The sequence below is a fragment of the Hemitrygon akajei genome, chromosome 9, assembly GCF_048418815.1.
Source record: "Hemitrygon akajei chromosome 9, sHemAka1.3, whole genome shotgun sequence".
Lineage (NCBI taxonomy): Eukaryota > Metazoa > Chordata > Chondrichthyes > Myliobatiformes > Dasyatidae > Hemitrygon > Hemitrygon akajei.
The window spans coordinates 145,770,037-145,793,745 of NC_133132.1; the positions used below are offsets into that span (position 1 = coordinate 145,770,037).

The following is a 23,709-nucleotide window of genomic DNA, read 5'->3' on the forward strand; positions in this document are numbered from 1 at the left end:
GAGCAGGTTAAGACCTACAAGTATCTGGGAGTACAGTTAGACGAGAAGCTAGACTGGACTGCCAACACAGATGCCTTGTGCAGGAAGGCACAGAGTCCACTGTACTTCCTTAGAAGGTTGGCATCATTCAATGTCTGTAGTGAGATGCTGAAGATGTTCTATAGGTCAGTTGTGGAGAGCGCCCTCTTCTTTGTGGTGGCGTGTTGGGGAGGCAACATTAAGAAGAGGGACGCCTCACGTCTTAATAAGCTGGTAAGGAAGGCGGGCTCTGTCGTGGGCAAAGTACTGGAGAGTATAACATCGGTAGCTGAGCGAAGGGTGCTGAGTAGGCTACGGTCAATTATGGAAAACCCTGAACATCCTCTACATAGCACCATCCAGAGTCAGAGAAGCAGTTTCAGCGACAGGTTGCTATCGATGCAATGCTCCTCAGACAGGATGAAGAGGTCAATACTCCCCAATGCCATTAGGCTTTACAATTCAACCGCCAGGAGTAAGATATGTTAAAGTGCCGGGGTTGATTGTATTTAATGTATTTAAGTAAACTACTTAAGAACTTTTTAAAAGCTATTATTAATGCTTTTTGAGAGAGTGATTTAGATGCATATCATATTTTTTTTTTACTGAGTTAAGTATTGTATGTAATTAGTTTTGCTGCAAGTGTATGGGACATTGGAAAAAATGTTGAATTTCCCCATGGGGATGAATAAAGTATCTATCTATCTATATAGCATTTGGAATAGGGTTTCTGCGCACAACTACATACACAGTCGGCCCTCCTTATCCGCGAGTTCTGCATACGCAATTTCAACCAACTACGAATCAAGAAAACCCGGAAGTGCTCTTCCAGCACTTGTGGTCAAGCATTATTCCAAGCCTGGAACAAAGCCTCCATGTCACCTGAGGGTTAACAACATGCCTACAACCATTGCAAGATTTGTTTGATGATGCAAAGAAAAAGAGACAGCTTCCTATAACAATGTTTATAACTAAAGCATCTGTAATTCTGAAGTCTCAACGTTCAACGCTTGAAGATCCTCAGCCCTCAACCTCCATTGTTCCTGACTTTAGTATCATTGAGCCTCCTCCAAAGCGTCCTTATTCCCTAAACAAGTCAGTGTAACAACCACTGTACAGGTATTACAAGTTTTACTCAGTGTTTGATCATTGTTCGCCTCACGTCTCGTTTCTTTCACTGCTTGTGTTCTGAGCAGGATGAACATGCACAGTCTTTTTTTTCTTGTCTCAATATTCCCTAAACAAGACAGTGTAACAACTATTTACATAGCATTTCCATTGTATTAGGTGTTATACATTCTGTAATCTAGAGATGATTAAAAGTTTTACTCGTTGTTTCATCATTGTTCGCCTCACGTCTCGTTCATTCGCAGCTTGTGTTGTGAGCGAGAGGAACATGTACAGAATGGCCCAGCAGACGGTCAACAGCATGCCCTTTTCTCACTGTTACCATGAGGTAGGAGGTACAGAAGCCTGAAGGCAAACACTCAGCGATTCAGGAACAGCTTCTTCCCCTCTGCCATCCAATTCCTCAACAGACTTTGAAGCTTTGGACACTACCTCACTTTTTTTTAATATACAGTATTTCTGTTTTTGCACATTTTTAATAACCTATTCAATTAAGTAATTGATTTACTTGTTTATTTATTATTATGTTTTTTTTCTCTCTCTCTCTGCTAGACTATGTATTGCATAGAACTGCTGCTGCTAAGTTAACAAATTTCATGTCACATGCCGGTGATAATAAACCTGATTCTGATTCCGATTCCTTTGGCATTCTCTATTGCTTCACACTCGCTGTTTTGTCCCATAACTATTGCTGCAGTCCATGATATTTTCTGACATTCAGGTTCATACTCATCACCAGTTTGTTGTGTCTGTGCACATCTACATATCAATCAAAGAGAAGCATAAACATGGGTGATGGCTTTAACTGATGAGAGAGAGAGAGAGAGAGAGAGAGCGAGAGAGCGAGAGAGAACACAATGCGTTTGCACAAACTACAGGTCAATACGTGGTGCTAAGGTGGGGGGGGGGGGGTAGAGGGTCATTGCTCTAAAAGAAATAGATCTTTGGAAGCATTTTGCTTCCAAACTACAGGTTGTAGTTTCCATTCTTGCAAGTGCCCTACAGAGCAGCATGAACTTCAACACCAATAGGCCCAGAAATCCATATTGCATCCTTTTTCATTTACAGATTTACAGATTAAGAATTAAATTATTTTGGTATATTTTTATTTAAAACACTGGCAACGCCTTTTAGATCTAGAGGTTATTTCATTCCATTTCCACAGCAGGATTCAACTTAATAATGACAGACAGATGGGAGCCTCCCATTCCCACATCAAAAAAGATGCTACCCCCTTCCAAGGGAAGTAACCTTGATTCACAGTTATGTGGGTTGAGGAGTGGGGGAGGGAGGGACTCTCTGAGATAATATAGAGTTTAAGTGTTCCCATAAAATCAAGAAACTTTGTATTTCAAAAACCTACTGTAACATAACTTTGGAATGCTTAGCTGGTGAAGGGCTCTTGTATTTAGACAACCAATAGCTGGAGTATTACTTTTCTAAGCTGAGATGCATCTAGAAATTAATTGCTACTGTAAAAGTACGTATATTTATTGATGAACTTATGTAAAATAAACTAGCTGATGAGATGAAGTTGTTCAATATTTTGCCTAAGCACTATTTCAATCAATCATCACCAAAGTAAATTTACACAAGTTTTCAAGTGCTGGTATTTGAAATAAGGACTGTTTGCTACAAACCCTCGCATGTCTTCAAAAAAATCATGGCGAAAGAAAGCTTTAGTCAGTAGTAATGGAGACACAAGGATTTAGAATTCACAAGACAGGAAGTAATACAGTTGTACAAAACCTCAATCAAACTCTTATAAAGAACTCTGTTCTGTTTTGGGCACTGAATCTCAAAAATGACACATTCCACAACCAACATACTGGTACAGGAAATCTTCAATAAAGTTAACAAAGGTTGGAAATACCTAACAGTAAGAAAGCATTCATAAAGACCAATGTTCACTCTTTGGAAGATGAAACAGAGGTCCCCTGGAATTCAGATCACACCTATTTGACCATACTTTCTCTACACTTTCATTTATGTTTTATGAGGAGGACTTCCCAGATAAGGCTGCAAAAGTCAACTCCAATTGTCTGTCCTTCCAGTAGAATCCCATCCTTAGGTACACATGCAAAAATCTATTTGGAAAGTATCAGTATTTTGTAAGATACATTAACGTGGAGGATGCAGAACTAGGTAGAGCACAAAACCAACAATTTGAGGAAGACGAAATTCCTTCCCATGCACAAAGCACTGTGGTTTCTGAATGGCACACTTTAATGCAGTTATTCAAGCCCAGCCCCCAGGGAGGTCAGCAAAACTAGAGAAACCTAATCACCAAATTTAATTAATTCTCAGACTTGCAGCTCTTCCCACTGATCAGGAAAAAAACAGTTTCCAACATAATCAATGGAGCAGAAAGCTCAAAAAGAGATCATACAGTATGGCCAAGTGAAATAGGAATTGATATGAAAGGTGAGGGGAGTAACAAATTAAAAGTATTATATATGAATGCACAAAGTATAAGGAATAAAGTAGATGAGCTTGAGGCTCAGTTGGAAATTGGCAAATACAATGTTGTGGGAATAACAGAGACATGGCTTCAAGCAGACAGGGCCTGGGAAATGAATATTCAAGTTTATACGTCTTATCGAAAGGACAGACTGACTGGCAGAGGGGGTGGGGTGGCTCTGTTGATGAGGAATGATATTCAGTCCCTTGCGAGGGGGGACATAGAATCAGAGGATGTAGAGTCAGTATGGATAGAACTGAGAAATTCTAACGGTAGAAAGACCATAATGGGAGTTATCTACAGGCCCCCAAACAGTAGTCTGGATGTAGGGTGTAAGTTGAATGAAGAGTTAAAAGTGGCATGTAGCAAAGGTAATGATACAGTTGTCATGGGGGATTTCAACATGCAGGTAGACTGGAGAGTCAGGATGGTACTGGACCCCAAGAAAGGGAGTTCGTGGAGTGCCTCCGAGATGGATTCTTAGAAGAGCTTGTTCTGGAGCCTACCAGGGAGAAGGCAATTCTAGATTTAGTGTTGTGCAATGAACCGGATTTGATCAAGGACCTTGAGGTAAAGGAGCCATTAGGAGGTAGTGACCATAATATGATATGTTTTGACCTACAATTTCAGAAGGAGAAGGGAAAATCAGATGTGTCAGTATTACAGTTGTACAAAGGGAACAATGGAGCTATGAGGGAGGAGCTGGCCAAAGTTCAATGGAACAACACAGAACACAACAAATAACAAACAGCAAAATAAGCCCTCTTCCTTTCTCCTACCATCCCATGCAGATACACAGTCCTCTAACCTCAAGACAGTTCACTATTTTAGACCTTCAGCCAACACACAGACATTGGGCCTTCAACCACCTCAGGGAATTACAGAGAATCACAGACCTGGAGCTCCAGTCAACCAGCCTTGACTTACAGCTTCTGATTCAACCTTCAGCATTAACCACAGGGCCTGCCAATCACCGAACAACAGGCCTTGAATTCCAGTCTTGCCAATGACAGGACTCTGAACACTAAGCCTCAAACTCTGATCTCACTGATTTGCAAACCCTGGAGGGCATCATTGGACCTTGTTCCTTCTGTATGCGACTCTGACTCCAATGTGCGACTCTGACTCCAGAACCAGATTATTGATAAACAGTAATTAAGGCTTAACTCATCATTAAAAACATCAGGTCAAATAATTTCAGCTTGAATGCACTTACAACGACAATTCCACTAGAAAGTGTGCAAGGAGCTGGCGGATTTGAACTCGGGACCGCTTGCTTCAAAGTCGTTTGTTGTTAATGCAAACTGTGGTAACTTATACTTTACAAAAAGACCACTTGACAACTTGATGACCAAAAGAGCATCTTTAGCGGGGACGGCAAATGATATTTACAGTACAGAGGCTTCCAGGTACCTCGTGCGGCCTGGGTGGAGGAACTGTATACAATGCATACTGGGAGTAAAAAGAGCGGAAGTAAAGACCCCACCAACCCCGGATCCCGCCTCTTGCTGCCAACAGCTCCCCGATTGGTATTAACTTACTTTTAATAATACTCACATTACAACACAAACAGCACATTTCTCTGTATGTTTTGATGTAAATGTGCTGCCTGGATTGGGGAGCATGCCTTATGAGAATAGGTTGAGTGAAATCGGCCTTTTCTCCTTGAAGCGACGGAGGATGAGAGGTGACCTGATAGAGGTGGATAAGATGACGAGAGGCATTGATCATGGGGATAGTCAGAGGCTTTTTCCCAGGGCTGAAATGGTTGCCACTAGAGGACACAGGTTTAAGGTGCTGGGGAATAAGTACAGAGGAGATGTCAGGGGTAAGTTTTTTTACTCAGAAAGTGATAAGTGCGTGGAATGGGCTGCCGGCAATGGTGGTCGAGGCTGATATGATAGGGTCTTTTAAGAGACTTTTGGATAGGTACACGGAACTTAGAAAAATAGAGGGCTATAGGTAAGCCTAGTAATTTCTAAGGTAGGGACATGTTCAGCACAACTTCGTGGGCTGAAGGGACTGTATCGTGCTGTAGGATTTCTATGTTTCTATGTTTCATCCGTCACTCAATGAAACAACTCAAAAATACTTCAATGCTTCTGGATAAACAACCAAGAGTCATTATCTAAGTATAGTAAAGTGATAATTTGATAATCAACTAAAATATGGAAATATCAATTCGAAGAATAAAGATGGGCAAGATGAGCTTCTTTAATGAATTAGAAGAGGTTCTTTCACATTAATGAGGGACAAGAGCTATTTGTGTGCATGATTATTGCAAATAATTCAAACTGCTTTATTTTTAACAAGTATAATCTCTATAAATTGTACATTTTGAAATAAATTGCAACATTATTTTCCCATGTTTCTCAAGTGCAATAAAAAGGTTTGACAGTTTTCATAAAAAGCTTTCCATTAATATTTTGTTTCTTCCAAGCACAACACTTTTCTATGTGAATCTTGATGGTTTTTGTTGGATTCCCAAAAGACTGATGCTTCTAATCACATTAACACTTGTTGACATCTGATGATCCCTTGAAAAGGATATGCTGCACTATGGTCTGTAAATGGCTGTTGCTTTAAGCATCTCAAAGATCAGCCAAAGCTTTAAATGACACATTACTCAAACAGAACAAAAATATAATAATGTAAACAATTACATATAGGAAGCACTCTGAAGAAATGCATTAACTTTTTTTTCTGAAAGATAAGTTTAGGCCAATCAGTTGGTCGCTGGCCACCCAAGTATTTTCACAGCTATTGACTGACTATAGATCCCACAACAATGGCAATAATTCCTTATCTGGCCACACACATAGATCACAAAACTCAGAAGAAAAATACACCAATAATTTAACTGACCATGTAGATACTGCATTGTTTTAAAGAGATGCTATTTCCTGACCTCCAATGTAGAGCCTGGATGTCCAGTGGGACCCAACTATGTTTGGGTACTACTAGGGCTGTCCTGGCTCTATTCTATAACTTGGTCACTTGAATTAGGTACAACAAATGTTAACTGAACATTCAACAAGTTAACGGGAAAAATAGGCTTAATCCAGTGAAGATTACTTTTAGGATACAATTTCATGTATGACTTGATGTAAGTTTTGGGGTGTAACGTTACATCCCTGTTTCCCAGGTTTTGGCTTCAATTGTGGTACGCTGCCATGGCCAGTGGGTGACAGGTAAGGATCATCAGAGTGCCTTTTGGCATGGATGTTAGGTTTCACTCAGCATTGCTGTCAGGTCAGATAAAGGGGGGTGGGGGGGGTGGAGTACTCAGATTTGGTTAAGTTAAAATTGGCTGTGGGCAGGTTGTGATCTAACTTTTTAATAGCCAAGAAGGCATTTACTCCTGTATCATTTCAGATATTTAGAAGCTTTAAAGTAAACTTTATGAACATTATATTAAGTGTTGATGTTGCATGAAAACATAAATAATTCAAGACACTTAGTAATAGTGTCACAGAATGATTTTCCCATTCAAAAACTGGAAACAAATGTTTTAATCTCTTTCATTTTGAGCAGTAAGTTAAAAAGGAATTAAATACATGTTTAAATAATGGGATTCCTATTTGATAAGACCTCTGGGATTTTTCAGTTAAAAGATGATGATAAATAGTTCAGATGACAATTTCATTTTTAAGTTCAAGCTTCTGACAAAGAGACACATAAGATTTATAGTTGAAGTAACAGCTTTAGAATAACAGACTAGATTGTGGTACTCAATGACTGACTGCATACAGACTAATAATAAAGGAGGATGTATGAAAAGTAACTAAGGCAGTCGTGGTTTAATCATATTTTAATGTGCTAAGTACACATGGACTTCAGACGAGCAGAGCTGGTGATATGTGGGTAGCATGGGCATTTCTTACGATAAATATTGATTTGGAAATACAGTTCAGAATCAGATGCTATGAGAACACGAGGTCAAGTTCTTTAAAAGGAATGGGCACAAAATCATGATGTGTGCAACGCTACACATCCTACCCAAACCTCCATCAAGCACTTCCTTATTTGCACACATTGAAGGACTTTCACCCTACTAAATTCATCTTAGATTTTTTTTTCTATTTTTGATACTTCACACATCTTATATGTCTGACTGTAAATCCACTGTCTGTCTGGGTTTACTTATGGGAAGTGCTTGAAATGGGTTATTGTAAGGCAAGCACATACTGATTTCATTATATATAATTGCACATCTATAAAGACTATATGGGAAACTATGTAACAGTTTAAATGCAGGATAAGATGAGGAAGAATGCTCAAAAGCATCTCTCACTTCTAGACATGAACCCAATGATTCATCATGTGTGTGACCCATAGAAGAAATATTGGCATGATTCCATAATTATGTACAAAAGTAGTTCATTCTTGGTATCCATAATAACTTATTAAGTTAGGACAGTAAAATAATTAAAAGTTAGCAAAAGACTGTTAGAAGTAAATAATATTAGTTAAATAATCCTAATCCTCCAAAGGTTTTATCCACATTGTAACTGATATACAATACATATAATACATAAAATTCTGTCATCACATCAATATATGTCCATACAATCAATAATTTGCCAAAGAATTATTTTCAACTATAGTTGAATAGAGCATCAAATTAAGCACTTCATAAAAATCCAAGTAGAACATGCTTCCTAAATGCAAACTTTTAAATGTGATGAACAAATAGCAAGTGCTAGAGTTGGATGGAAAAGGTTTGTTTTAAGTGATCAATGATATTAAGGCTTATTTTCTACAATAAGAAAGAAAGACAATTAGAGCAAAAGAGTGTAATTGTGACAATTTATTGCTTAGAATGATAAAATGGGACTAGCAGTCTCATAATCTACCACATTATTGTTTACTTGCATTTGCACTGAACTCTCTCTACAGCATTTACACTTCACTCTGCACTGTTACTGTTTTACCTTGTTCAAGGTGAATGTGCTGTGCTTGTTCTACAGTAGTGAATTAGATCTGTAGGAAGTGTATACAAGACAAGATTTTCACTGTATCTAAATACATGTAACAATTATAAACCAATTCCAATCTTAGGCTCACAGACAAGACTTCTGAGCATAATTTTACAGACTAAATTAATATAAAATAGAGGGCTATGCGGTCGGGAAATTCTGGGCAGTTTCTAGAGTGAGTTACATGGGCAGCACAACTTTGTATGCCAAAGGGCCTGTAATGTGCTGTAGATTTCTATGAAAAAAATCTTTTTGAAAACTAGTTTACAATTAACATACAAAACGCATGACATGTTATTCTAGGATGACCATGATACTAGTGTTGTGGAATATTAATATAGCTTGTTTCCATTCTCAATTTGCATTTCAATCCTGAAATTAGCTATAAAGGTGTTCAAGCTTTGAGGTTACTGATAAGGAAGAACAAATTACATTAAGGGCTGTAATTTTCATTTGTGAGTAATTCTACACTCTCATAATGCTAATAATGGCTACAGTTTTAGTGTGGATGCCCTGCTTGCTTTGAGTCGAACACAACAGAATATTTATTGGGAACCATTTCAGTTCACAGAATATTTATTAGGTACCATTTCAGTTCACAGTATGCCACTCCATCAGAATTTAATGGATTAAGCTGTCTGCACAAAAAAATAGTTTATAAATTATCAGAGGGGTAAATATTATTACATAAATTATGTTAACACACTTTTAAATGTATCATTGATAGCAAGCCAAGAAAAATGGTCATACACTAAAATCTAAATGTACTCACAAGTTTCCTCATTGCACTTCCACCACATTTCACCCCCTTGCTCTCAAAATATGTCCACACACTCATAATCTATTTTTTTTTCAGGTCCTGGGTGTCTGAGACTGAACATACTCCAGCCAGATATCACTGAACCAGCCAACGATAAAACCACATTGGTTTGGTTTATAAATCTAAATATATCTAACCCTTTAAGCAAATATTTCTTATATTGTTTCAGAATACCACACACTATCAGATAATTTGTGAATGATTTTAAAAACTATATTCAATTCAAATGTTTTCTCTTGGGTTCTGGTTTTAGCACAAACTTCGTTTGTTTCAGGAAATGATGCCTAGTTTTTTTTTCCCGGGCTAAAAACTTGGGTACAAGACAAACAAATAGCTTCTGATATACTTAAAAAGCCATCATTATACAAATTTACAAGGGCTAAATATTAAAACCTACCAGGAACTTCCAGCAGAAACCAATTTATTGTTTTTATGGTGATTGAAAAACCTATGATTTTTATATGTGGCCAAAATCCTTTTTATGCCATTCTTTGAATTAATTTGATTTAAATTGGTTGCAGTAATTAGATATATTTATGCACAGCTATCGAAAATAAATTGAAAATTCAGAGAGAATATTTCACCAATTTGGCCACTACAATATATGTGATTTTATAATTGATCATTAGTTTTACAGAAAACCACCAAGTTGGAACTCTGTATTGTATAACCTTAAAAATACAAATACTACACTCTACATCAACTAAGGTCATGTCTTCTGCTTAATAACTAATGAAGAACTACGAAGTTTCTAAATTACTCATCGTTTGCAGCTCAGTGTCAAACCTTTGCATCACAAACTCCTCTTGGAAGTTGGAAACCATGACTACTTATGTTTGTTAAACAGATGCAAGAACATGACAGGGACGCTGTGGAAAGTTAGTCAAACAGGCTTCCTTAACATCTCAAATGAACTGCTGACCACCCAAGTACATTATACCCTAACATCCAAAAGTATGTGACATACTTTCACACAAGGATTTGCTATCCATCCTGAAACTTAGCAAAAAAAAAATTTTAATTTAAGATGGGTGGGCAGCAAGAGATCTTTTAAGGATGAATAATTCAGTAGAATGACTTGGTGCTATGAGAATATCTCTACCTTCATGATATCTGAGATTACGCTACAAAGACTGGAAAATATATCACAATTTCTTCACTGTCATTTTGATTAAACTTTGCAACTCTATATCAAGTAGCATCATAGAAATATCTTTACCAGAACTCACTCAGTTCTGATGGAAGGTCCTCAACTTGAAACATTAACTCTGCTTCTCTATCCCAGCCTGACCTGTTGAGTACTCGCAGCATTTTCTGTTTTTATTTAAATTTTAAATTTTAATTTTAAAACCCTGAAATTTAAATTTCAAGCATCTGCAATTATTTTTATTTTCAATTACTAGATCAATTGCTGTGGTTACAAAGAGCAGCTTACCTACATCTGCTCAAGGACAACCTGCGATAGAGGCATAAATTTTGTCATTTCCAGTGACACCAATATCCCATAAATTAATTTTAAAAACTCATTCAGAGTGATCAATAAATTAAGATTATTGTGTATAAAAGGTAAAACATTGTGGCACTGGCACTGTAAAGAAAGAAAAAGAATTAACATTTCAGGCAAATATAGCAACATATACGGCCTTAGAGTAGGGGTTTCCAACCTTTTGTTATACTGTGGAGCCTTACCATCAACCAAGGGGTCCATGGACCCTAGGTTGGGAACCCCTGCTTAGAGACTGAATAATGGGACTGGTAAGAGTAAGTAGAAGTGACTGTGAGCTGGCTGCATAATGTTATTGTGGAATTTGTTACCTTTTCCTTAAAAAAAAATTGAAAGGTAAAGAGAAGAATCCAATTATGGAGAGAGAAAGGGAAGAAAAAGTAAATATTAGAAGAATCAAAATAGACTTCAAAAACTAAATGAGGATCACATAAACAAGAGAAAAGGGGTGGCGGAAAGGCAGATTCAAAAAGCAGACAGAACTGATAAAAAGTTTCAGATTAGAAATAAAGGACAAAAATAGCCAACATAATTGCAGTAAATAATCACATTAGATTACTGGTGAACAGATTAAAACAAGATCTTCAATATAATATGTAGCTATCCTCCAATATATGATGGACTGCTCATGGTACTCATGCCTTCATTCTGGACCACAATATGGATCTCAATCAGAAATAAATAGATTTTGTCCAGTTACATCACTGATCTATTGCAGGCAACATTTTCTCTATCTTACAAGTTTAATTAGTATTATTTCCTCTGGACAAAACATGTTCTTACTGACAACAAAAAACTAACTGTACAAAGACCATCTAATTTCACTAATGTAACATTGATGTAACACTCAAGTGAATATTAATCGTTAACAATGGTATTTATATTACAGTCCAAAAATCATTATGTTAGTTTTGGAATAAAGCACCACTGCTGGTATTCAGTAACTTCTGTGAACTTCTCTGTCAATGGCTCCATGACTGCTCTGTAGACACTGCCTGACCACAGACCAGCCGGCCAGTATAATTATTCATACTAGTGGTAATAATCATGTCTACATATTTTCAAATATACACCAGCAATTAAAAAACAGGATCTACCCTGGCTCTGGGAAATAACAAGCAGTCAACATCAGTTTCAATAACCTTTAGACTGACTAAAATTCTTTTGTGAAATATGTTTTATGATATTTACTATTCAAGCAACAAACTGAGGATAGGATTAAATATGATTACAGAAACACAAGCACCACTAAACAAGAAATGTGTGCAAATCATATGTTTAAGAATAACCAGTTAACAGATGCATTGCAATTTCTATGACAAATGTACAGATTGATTTTATGTCAAAAAACAATTAAATTATTAGCTAATAGTTTTTGAGGAAAGAACAAGTAATATGATCCCATATATTAAAGCTGTTTTGCCTGTGAAAATCATGCCTAGCATAGCTTAACAAGGTTTTCCCAACAGTAGCTAGAGAATAAATCATGATTTCAAAACGTAATTTGACATTGGGGTCAATGGCTAACAGGCAGGAAGGCAGCAAGTGGGCATAAAGGGGGCCTTTTCTGCTTGGCTGCCAGCGACTAGACAAATTGGAAGAATAGGCAAAAAAGTGGCAGATGGAATACAGTGATGGGAAATGTATTATAATGCATTTTGGTAAAATGAACTATAGTGCAGACTATTATCTAAATGGGGAGATGATTCAAACATCAGAGGTACAGAGGGACTTAGGAGTCCTTATGCAAGACTCCCAGAGGTTAACTAACAGGTCTAGTCTATGGTAAAGAGGGCAAATGCAATATTGGCATTTATTTCAAGGGGAATAGAATATAAAAGCAAGGAGATAATGCTGAGGCTTTATAAAACACTAGTCAAGCTCACTTTGAGTACTATCAACAGTTTTGGGCACAATATCTCAGAAAGTACATGTTGTCATTGGAGATAGTCCAGAAGAGGTTCACAGGGACGATCTAGGAATTGAAGGGGTTTACATATTAGCAACATTTGGCAGCTTTGGGACTGTACTCAATGGAATTTAGAAGAATGCAGGGGGATCTCATTGGAACCTACCAAATGTTGAAAGGACTTGATACAGTGGATGTGGAGAGAATGATTCCTGTGGAGGGGGTATACAAAACTAGAGAGGACAGCCTCAAAAATGTGGGGTGAGCTTTTACAACAGAGGTTAGGAGGACACAGATTGCAGTAGAGACCAAGTCTATGGGTATACTTAAGGCAGAAGTTGATAGTTTCCTGATCAGTCAGGGCATCAAAGGACATGGCGAACAAGAGAAAATCTGCAGATGCTGGAAATCCGAGCAACACACACAAAATGCTGGAGGAACTCAGCAGGCCAACCTATGGAAAAGAGTACAATCAACATTTCAGTACGAAACCCTTCGGAAGGACAAGAAGGCAGTTATATGGCATTGAGTGGGATCCGGGACCAACCTTGACGGAAAGGCAGAGAAGACTCAATGGGTTGAATGGCCTAATTCTGCTCCTATGTCTTATGGTCTTCAGACACTCCAGTGTTAAGAGAGAGTAAAGCATTGTCAGAGATTACCTTTCAAATGGGCTCTAAATTGTGGCCCCAAAATCTAGCTCATGGAAATACAAGTTTCATGATAGTGCTACAATATCAGCCATTTGAAGGGAGATGCTGAACACAATTAGTTTCAAAATATCCTCAGATATTCTAAGAGCATGAAAAAATGTTATTCAAAATCAGCTTCATTAATATCTGCTACATGGTAGTGTGCTGAACTGTAAAGAAGAGGAAAGAGCCAAGTGTAAACACTAGAAATAATGCAGATGCTGTAAGTCCTGAAGAAGGATCTCGGCCCGAAACATCAACCGTTTGTTCATTTCCGAAGATGCTGCCTGACCTGCTGAGTTCATCCACAATATTGCGTGTGTTGCTTAGGAAAGAGCCAAGTCTAGTTCCGGGTTAAATTTCCATTATGGAATAGAGACCTCTTACTATTTGCACAATAAGCAAGATCAGTCAAACAAATTTTGAATTAAAAATAATTAAAATCACATTGTAGTTTTAAACATGATGCAAGGGCATAACTTAACCTCACTTATGCTGGACTCCAGAACTGAAAAACCTACTATCAAAATATACTGTCATAAATGAAGAATGCCCCTTGTTAGGGCATTAGGAATTTTAATGATACATCTGAAATCTTACACTTACATCCTTCATTTCCAGAAGGAAGATGAAAGGAAATATTGATCACGTATTCTAATATAAAAGTTATTTTAAAACTATTATAATGAATTAAACAATAAAAAAGTGTTCCTATTAATAGCTGGTCAATAATTAAATGGTAGAACAAGGGATGGAAAGAGGCACAAATAATTAGAGAGAAAACAAAAAATAAAAGGCAAAAAATAGATGATGTGAAATCCTGTTTGGCTCAGAAGGTACATATATATACACTTGGATCTTGAATAGGCCATTCCGACATGTCATTCCATGACCTCCTCTTCTGCCATGATGAGGACACTCTCAGGTTAGAGGAGCAACACTTCATATTCCGTAGGATGGTGATAGACAAATTGCACTGGGTCCTGGTCCTTGATAACGACTTGATTCCAGCCACCACCAACCTCTTAAAGCATGTTATCACAATAGACGTGAGTGCCTCTGGGTAATAGTCATTGAGGCAGCTTACCCTGATCTTCTTGGGCACTGGTATGATTGTGGACCTTTTGAAACAGGTGGGAGCCTCTGACTACAGCTGTGGCAGACTGAAGATGTCTACCAGTTGGTTGGCACAGGTTTTCAGAGCCCTCCAAGGTACAGCATCAGAGCCTTACACCTTACAAGGATTCACCCTCTTAAAAGATGTTGTGACATCGGCCTCTAAGACAAAGATCACAGGGTCACTGGATGCTGCAGGGATTCATACTGGTATAGTTTTATTCTCACTTTCTAAGTGATGAGCTCATCTGGGAGTGAAGTATCACAGCCATTCATGATGTTAGGTTTCGCTTTGTAGGGAATAATGGCCTGCAAATCCTGCCAGAGTGTAAGTGCATCCGATTCCAACTCTAACCTCAATCAAAGTTGTCTTTTCACCCTTAAAATAGCCTTCCGTAGGTCGTACATGGGCTTCTTGTACGGTTCTGGATCACTGGTCTTGAATGCCACAGATCTGGCCTTCAGCAGACTACAAATCTTTTGGTTCATCCAGGGTTTTTGGTTTGGGTATGACTGGTATCTTCTCGTAAGCACGCACAGGTCTTGATGAAGTCGGCTGCATATTCATTCAGATTTGAAGATGAACCCATGAATATTGAACAGTCTGACGACTGTAAGCACTCTTCCACCTCTTTTGACCATAACTGATTACTCCTCATCACTGGTGCTGTGGTCTTTACTCTCTGCCTGTACGCTGAGAGTAGAAGAACAATATGTGAACAGACTTTCCAAAGTGTGGGTGTGAAAAGGCACAGTAAGCATTCATGGTATAATGGTGGTCTGGTACGTGGGTTCCTCAGGTTTCACAGGTGATATGTTGGTGGTAATTATTCGGAGGCTTCCTTAAGATAGCAGAGTTTAAATTTCCTGCAATACTACGGAAGGCATCAGGGTGTACAGTTTCATGTCTGCTGATTACATTACTCAGCTCCTCCAGTGGCTGCTTAACATTTCTGCCCTTGGCAGAGAAAATGGATGACATTTGACTGCTAGATATCCCAGGATGGGTACACAGGACTGAGACAATATCATCACTTTTGTGCACCACAATGAGATAATCATAAAGCATACTCCACCTCCTCTACCGTTAAAAGACTGAGCTGTCCTATCTTTGTGGAGAATGGTGAAGTCCCTGATGTCCCTCTGATACACCAATCTTGCTCTGAAGTTTTTAATTTTATTTTCTAGAGATTGTACATTTACCAGCAGGATATATGGGAGTGGAAGTTAAAAGCCTCTGTAATCGTAGTTGTAGAGCTGCATGGTGTCCCCGCTTCCATTTTCTTAAAAGGGAAACTGCATTTGCAACCAGAGTCTGCCACCCAAGGTTCATCGATCTTGAGTACTGATAAGATTTTTTTTAAAACATCTTAAAACAATGCCACTTACAGAAGTACCCATGGCTGTGTCTGTGGATTTCAGCTATAATAGTCTTAAACGGGATGATTCCTAATGGAGCTCCATGCAAAAGTCACCACTTAATGGCGCTATCTTACAGAAAACATCAGATTCCTTCTTCTCCAGCCTCTTGCCTTTTCTACTTATCACCTCCCAGATTCTTACTTCATCCCCCCCACCCCACCCACCTTGTTTCACCAATCACCTTCTAAGCTTGTCCTGGTCCACCTACCCCCAGCTTCTTATTCTGGCTTCATCCCCCTTCCTTTCCAGTCAATTAAGTAATCTCACTCACTAACGTCAACTTCAAATTACTCTAGGGAACTGCATTACTAAAAATTATTCTATTTTCCTTAACCTAAAATGTAAGGAACCATCATGTTAATTTTTAGTGTAACTCAAATGATAAATCAAAATTATTTGTTTTCTGAAAAAAAGCCATCATATTTACAGTACATGCTTCAATAACAAAATAACTGCATAATTGTCCAATCTGTTAGAAAAGTAATGTGTTGTGTTGTGGAGAGCTAAAGCATAAGTTTGCTCTTCCACTTGGTTAAATTAATTTTAGAAGTGATAAAATTATGAAGAAATGCCTGGAATCTTGATCTGTAAAAGTGCAAATTGGGAATATTTTTCAAGGACGATGTTCAGAATGCAAGTTAGAAACAGGATAGAAAGCAGGATAGTTGTTAAGGGACGTTGATAAAAGTAAAGAATTTGCCTTTAACAGATAAATAGCAGTACTTTCAATGATAGAACAAGTTTCAGGTTTTGAATGACCTACCTCTATTGCTACATTACAATTACCTGAGAACAGCTCAAACTCCCTCAGAAAAGGGGATGTTGATAATTAACCCTATCTTTTTGGAAAATCCTCAGCATGTCCCTGGTTCTCCTGACTAATATTATTCTAGGCACAACTGAAACTTACAAGCTTCATACTGAATTGAGACACTTCCAGGTGAATATGACAGGCCAACAAGAAAGCCTCCCACCTCCTTCACAAGTATGTAAATTAGCAAGCATTCACTGCAGGAGTAAGGGCATGTCCATCCCTACAAAGGCCTGGAAATTGCAGGGTAATGTAAAGACAGCAGAGATCCAAAAGATGTTAAGAGTTTTTCTGACTATTATCTGCTGAAAATGATAATTCAGATGTAAAACATCAGCAAAAATTGAACATCTTTCATTTCTTTTGATACTTAATTCTTCTAAATATTTGAATTAAAAATATAAAGCTGAATGAAATTTGCTGATGATACAAAGATTGAAGGTGTAGTGGACAGTAAGGAAGGCTTTCAAAGCTTGCAGAAGGATTTGGACCAGCTTGAAAAATGGCAGATGGAGTTTAATACAGACAAGTGTGAGGTATTGCACTTTGGAAGGAAAAACCAAGGTAGAACATACAAGGTAAATAAATGGTAGGGCAGTGAGGAGTGAAGTAGAACAGAGGGATCTGGAAATACAGATACAAAATTCCCTAAAAGTGGTGTCTCAGGTAGATAGGGTTGTAAAGAGAGCTTTTGGTACATTGGCCTTTATAAATCAAAGTATTGAGTATGAGTTGGAATGTTACGGTGAGGTTGTATAAGACATTTGTGAGGCCGAATTTGGAATATTGTGTGCAGTTTTGGTCACCGAATTACAGGAAGGATATTAATAAGGTTGAAAGAGTGCAGAGAAGGTTTACAAGGATGTTGCCCGGACTTGAGAAACTGAGTTACAGAGAAAGGTTGAATAGGTTAGGACTTTCTTCCCTGGAGTGTAGAAGAATGAGGAGAGATTTGATAGAGGTATATAACATTGTGATGGGTATAGATAGAGTGAATGCAAGCAGGCTTTTTCCACTGAGGCTAGGGGAGGGAAAAAAAGAGGACATGGGTTAAGGGTGAAGGGGGAAAAGTTTAAAGGAAACATTAAGGGGAGCTTCTTCACACAGAGAGTGGAGAGAATGTGGAACGAGCTGCCAGGTGAAGTGGTAAATGCAGACTCACTTTTAACATTTAAGAAAAACTTGGACAGATACATGGACGAGAGGTGTATGGAGGGTTATGATCCAGGTGCAGGTCAGTGGGACTAGGTAGAAAATGGTTCGGCACAGCCAAGAAGGGCCAAAAGGCCTGTTTCTGTGCTGTAATGTTCTATGGAAAGTTATTAATAACTGTATCATTAAACTTAGGTCATACAAACATTACTTTTTTTATCCTTATGAAAATCTAATAAAATAGAAGTCAACTAATAACAATATTGAACTATAAAGCATTTTGATTCCTGGTCTTGGAAGAGTTTAGCATGCCAATTTGCAGTAAATGCAGCTGTGCAATAAAGCACAACAGAAAGAGTAGTATACCAAAACAGATACCATGCCTTATTACAGTATTTGGTGGTGGATAATTAACTCAAGGAAAGAGAAGGTTTTATGAACTACTGGCATTCTCCATGAAGGCAAAACCCAACATGTTGAGTACCAGCTGAAACTTCTGTAGTCTCTGTCAGTAAAACATACCAAGTGCACACAGATGTCAGGCTTCAACAAATCCAACTCCTTCAATATGGTATCAAGGAAAGGCTAAATATACTATTGTGTGTAGAGGTCCTGTGCTCCATTACGAGCAATACCTCCCTGACATTTGTCAATGTTGTTATTATTAAATCTCTCATTTTCAGTATCATTAGTACCAGACCCAAGTCCCTACCTAATAGTCTTATGGGAGTCCCTTCACACAAGTTGCAGTAATTCAACAAGTCAAAGATCACTGCCATCCTTAAAGATGATCAGAAATTGGCAATAAATACTCGCAATGCTCAAAACCCATGAATAAATCCAAGTTAATTAATTTAAAGTTAGCTGGTTTTAAGCAGTAACAAAAAGAAATGTGCCAAAATTTGCATCTATTACAATCAGTTGCAAAATGAAAGATCAGCTAGCAGGAAAAAAGGAAGATACAAATCTAGATTTACATATTGCCCTTCATGTCTTGAGGATATCTCAATGCCTTTTACACACTTTACATACTTTAATGTATAGCCGCTATAGCAATATACAATTATAATTTGTAAACAATGAGGTTTTACGGACTGTAAAATAATAACAATCAGACCATGTGTATTGTACTGACAATTGTAGCATGGAAGTTTTTTTCACAAAAGCACCATCAGATTCTTTACACTCACTTGAGAATGCCCTTGTTTAATATCTCATCTCTAAGACTGCACATTTGACAATGCAGCACTTACTCAGTACAACAAATGAAAATCTTCCAATCAGAAGATGGCTATTCAAACTCTTGAGGCACTTTTAATATTCATTTAACTTGAGGCTGATCTGCATATTAACTCCATCCACCTGTCTTCATCTGCAACCTCTGGAGACAGACTTGATCCCACAATCATCACACTCAACGAAGGTTAATAAGAAGATTGTTTTCTTCCTCTTAGGGGAAGACTGTTAAGCCTGCTCATCTGAACAAGTCCTGGCAGATTTATATATGGCTTGCATCCAGCTCTGGAAATTTAAGTTTCCTGTACTTGACAACACAAACACAGTACATGAAAATTTCCAAGAAAATGTGTTTAGTAGCAGTAAGCAAGTTCAGATTTACATTTCAACAACATGGATTTTTAAACTGAACTTAAAATGCAACATGAAAAACTATTTCATGTTATATTTTAAATAGTTTTTTACATAACATTATGAAAAATATGTCTAAATAATGAAAAATAATTTTAGTTTCTTTCAGTATACAGCACTACAAGTAAAATTGGTCTATGACACTTGATTTAAAAATTAGATTTCTAATCCAATTTTGAGCATCATCAGCATAGTCTACCATATAAAATTTAACAACTTCTCCTTATCCCAAAACCAATAGGAGAGATTACAATGCAACTGTATGGGCTGGTTTCGGTAACATGATATTCCACACGTATTGCAACTTTTTCCAGCTTAAGGCAACACATAAAACAGCCAGGTTCACCAATATTTTCTTTTAAATCAATATTTTGAAGTCAGCCAAAACACATGGTCAGTGTCTCGGAAGTAGTTTCAAACAGATACATAGTCCAGAAGAATTAAAAGTACTGAAAAAAAAACTAAAGCTTTATCCAGCAGTCTGCATTCAATACTCAGCTTCAATTGCCAAAGCTTAGATCGAGCATTGCAATGAAACACAGAAAATTGTAACATTACCTTAGTCTTTACCATTGACTACTTTTGTGTCCAAGTTTCACAGTCTGGTGAGTTTTGCTCTCTGCCTTCATCTTTGAAATCAAGTTACACTTTTCTAGGAAGCCCACTGAAGGCACTGAATTCAGATCATGGACACAGAATCCAAGTCTTCAGACTGACACTGGCAAGAGTAACACTCAAATGTTATGTCGCATTTGTAAGCTTTATGCAAAGTTAAAAATTAGCCATTTGGTGAAGGGAAGAGAAACTACATCACTAATAGCAGGAAAGATTAAAATCAAATACAGGCAAACATTGAAAATGTTACAATTTGTTGTATGAAGTGGAATTGGGGTTTTAAAGGCGTAGTAAGCTATAATTACAGCTAACAACCAACCATCCTCGCTCTAAAAGATGCTAATTTTAGATATGTGAATTACCATTTCAGAATTCCATATTTTTTTTAATAATAAAGTATGCTTTATAAGACCATATTTCAATTCCTTCTTTAATCTTTTGAGTGCTTCAATTTTAATGGTGGTTGTTATAGAACGATTAAAAAGTCAGTTTAATGATTATAATATTTGGATAAAATTGTTCTTTCAGAGGGACAGTGTGGAATGGGGGTGGGGAAGTAAGTCGGCAAATGTCTATATCTTACAAAACAAGGTTAAGGTCAAGGTTAAACTAATGCAGCAAATTAGGTAATGGCCTAAAATTTTGTAGCCAGTGGCAAAGTAGTGAAGCATGAATGCGAGCCACTGATCTCAAAACAATTGGCTTACTGAGGTTTGATGATCTAGCAATCTCTGTAGTATTAATTTCATTTTCCTTCCAACATCAACCGCTGTCAGATGTCAGCTAAAGTGGAGTTGTAACCAACAACTATGGTGTGATTAACTGGCTGAGCAATAATTTGGTTTGCTTTCCATGAGAAACTTAGTAAAATGCATAACGAGAAACTAAATATTTTACAGAAAGTGAAATAACTGTTAGAGCAGGCACAGGGGACTCCAGAAATAATGAAATGTAACTCAAAATGAAATTTAACATTTTCCAGAAAATTATTTAAGACAACAAAAATAATTGATTAAAAATGGAACAGGTTTTTCAGTACATTTATTTCTACAAATTATTCTACAGTGCAAACTAATGAGATCAAGCACCCAGGTGTACTATTCACACTTCATTCACCTCACTTTCAATAATTCTCTCAGATTACACTATTGATCTATTTTTTGTTTTGTGTTCTTCCTTGTAAAGATTGCAATTAAATTATGTTAATTGTTTTTTTTATTTGAGAATGTTGTGTATCTGGCGCTACTTCAAGCAAATTTTTTATTGCACCTGCACTTACATGCACTTGTTGACATGACAATTTGACTTCAAACTTTGAGATTCTATTATTCACATATACGCTAGAAATATTTTATAACAGCTAAGTGAACTTCCAATCCACATCTTTGGGATGTGGGAAGAAACAAGAATACTCTTCAACGATTTTTGAATTAATTAGCAAAGCTGAAGTCTAGGTATTTACCTGCGTGTTCTGTGTGGCTTTGAGCTTTGTCGATTCCACTACTAAAAGCAGGTTTTTTCAACACTGAGTTTTACATTCAAATCAAAGCAAGAGAGAAGATGAAAAGTAAAATTCCCTTGCTGGGTATAACTCTCAAACCAGCTTCTTTAGACACCCTTGGTAACTGGGAAAATTGGTCAATACTGAATGAAAATGATCTGGAGGGGATTCAAATATAATATGTTGGACAACAAAATTGTCCAGTGTCATAGCATTGGGAAAGTAATTGTTTAATTTCATGATTGCTTATTCAGTATCCACTTTGTCTGTCCCATTCACAGCTTTATTAAAACACTACATTACATTGAAATTGCAAGGTTATGCATCAAACTTTAGCACAGTTTAGAAATTACTAGTTATGTAAATCAATATGTACTTCTGGATTTAACACAATGTCACATAAAGACAACACAAAAATTGAATGAAAACTCAAATACAGTGAATTCCAATTAATTGGGACACATCAGGACCAGTACATTTCTGCCCAAATTATACTGCTGCCCCAATTAGCCAAATTTTCATGGAAAGAGTTTAAAAAAAAGTCAAACTACTTTTTAAATTGAAGAACAGATCGTGCAATTTAATGAAATACAAAACAATTTAAAACACTACTATACTACTATAAAACTGTGTATTAGTTCCTAATAGTTATCGACAGAGGAATTCATCCAGAGGAACTGCTGTATCCATTTGATTGACTGGAAATAAACAAAATCCGTTCAGGTACCTAGTGCAGATAATGGACTATCTTCCGATAATGCTTTCAACGACTGCATCCTCCAAATCTTCACGTTCATTTGAACATTGTCGATATTATTAAATCCTTCATAGATCCTAAATTGCAGATCTTGAAATTGCAGTAAGCAAATCAATTCTGAATTGCTTATCTGCTTATTTCATGCCAGCTATCAGTGACAAAAACTGCTGCTTTTTGAACAAAAGCACACACAACTGTCGCTATTTCAAAATTACTTGCTCTCAGCACAGTGTAGTGCCTAAAAGCCAGACAGTGCATGGGATGGACACGAATTAGAAACTGTCCAGCAAAGGTCTCCTACCCCAATTAAGCTACACATCGTCCCAAACACACAAAGGAATCCTGGCTATTTTCTAAAGTCGTTTTTGTTCTTTAAGAGTTGTCCCAAATAAATGGCTGTCCTGATTAACTGATGGCCCAATTAACCAGAACCCACTGTATTTGGATTTAGTACACACCTTTTAGTATCTTGCATCTCCAAAGTTAATCTTTAACTTAGTTAAAGCTATTTAACCCTAAATCCTTAAGAACAAATATTTTCAAACTTTTCAGTAGTACATTTTGGCAAAATTCACTTGTTGGTGGAATTTAAGGTCAGGCAATTTGCTGAAAATGATTATCACTGATGATGTAACTAACTCAGCTACCAAAGTTAATTCAAGGAACTTCACGATGATTTTCTTGTCTTTAGACCTTCAAGTCGAATCAAACATTGGGAAATTCACTATGGATGATAAAGAATAAATGGCAAGAATTTTACCTATATCATAAGATTATTCAAGACTAATTAAGATTGTTGATTGAAATAATTTTAATCTCAAATCTCAGAACATACTTGATATGCTCATTTGCATATTTTGTGATGTTTCGTCAGGACAGAGCATCTTCGCTAATTTATTCTCTGGAATCGTTTTATACCTTAGCCAGGCATTTCCAGATTTCACACCATGTGCACTTTCTTGTTCTGAAATTCAACTGATGACAAAGATTTAAGCTTATTACTTGAGTAAATGTTGTTTTATATATATATATATATATATATAAACAAATGAATTCACTTGACAATTACTGAGACTAGAATTTCCAAGAGATGCTAAAAGCAATGCAGTAGCTAAGTATTGTGACAGTATTTTCTGAATTTGTTTGTCCTAAATCTGAATCCTTGCAGAATGAAAGT

General features: G+C 37.1%; 1 protein-coding gene across 4 annotated transcripts in view; it reads right to left on the reverse strand.

Annotated features, from left to right (window-relative positions):
- supt3h (SPT3 homolog, SAGA and STAGA complex component) overlaps nt 1-23,709 on the reverse strand; it is a 398,081-nt gene that overhangs the window by 251,559 nt on the left and 122,813 nt on the right. Inside the window, exon 1 of one of the 4 annotated variants that reach the window (XM_073057207.1) lies at nt 20,218-20,235. The exons of the other annotated variants lie outside the window; for them this stretch is intronic. The gene's annotated coding sequence lies outside the window, so the exon portion shown is untranslated. Of the gene's footprint in view, nt 1-20,217; nt 20,236-23,709 lie in introns of those variants that run through there. 4 annotated transcript variants of the gene reach the window in all.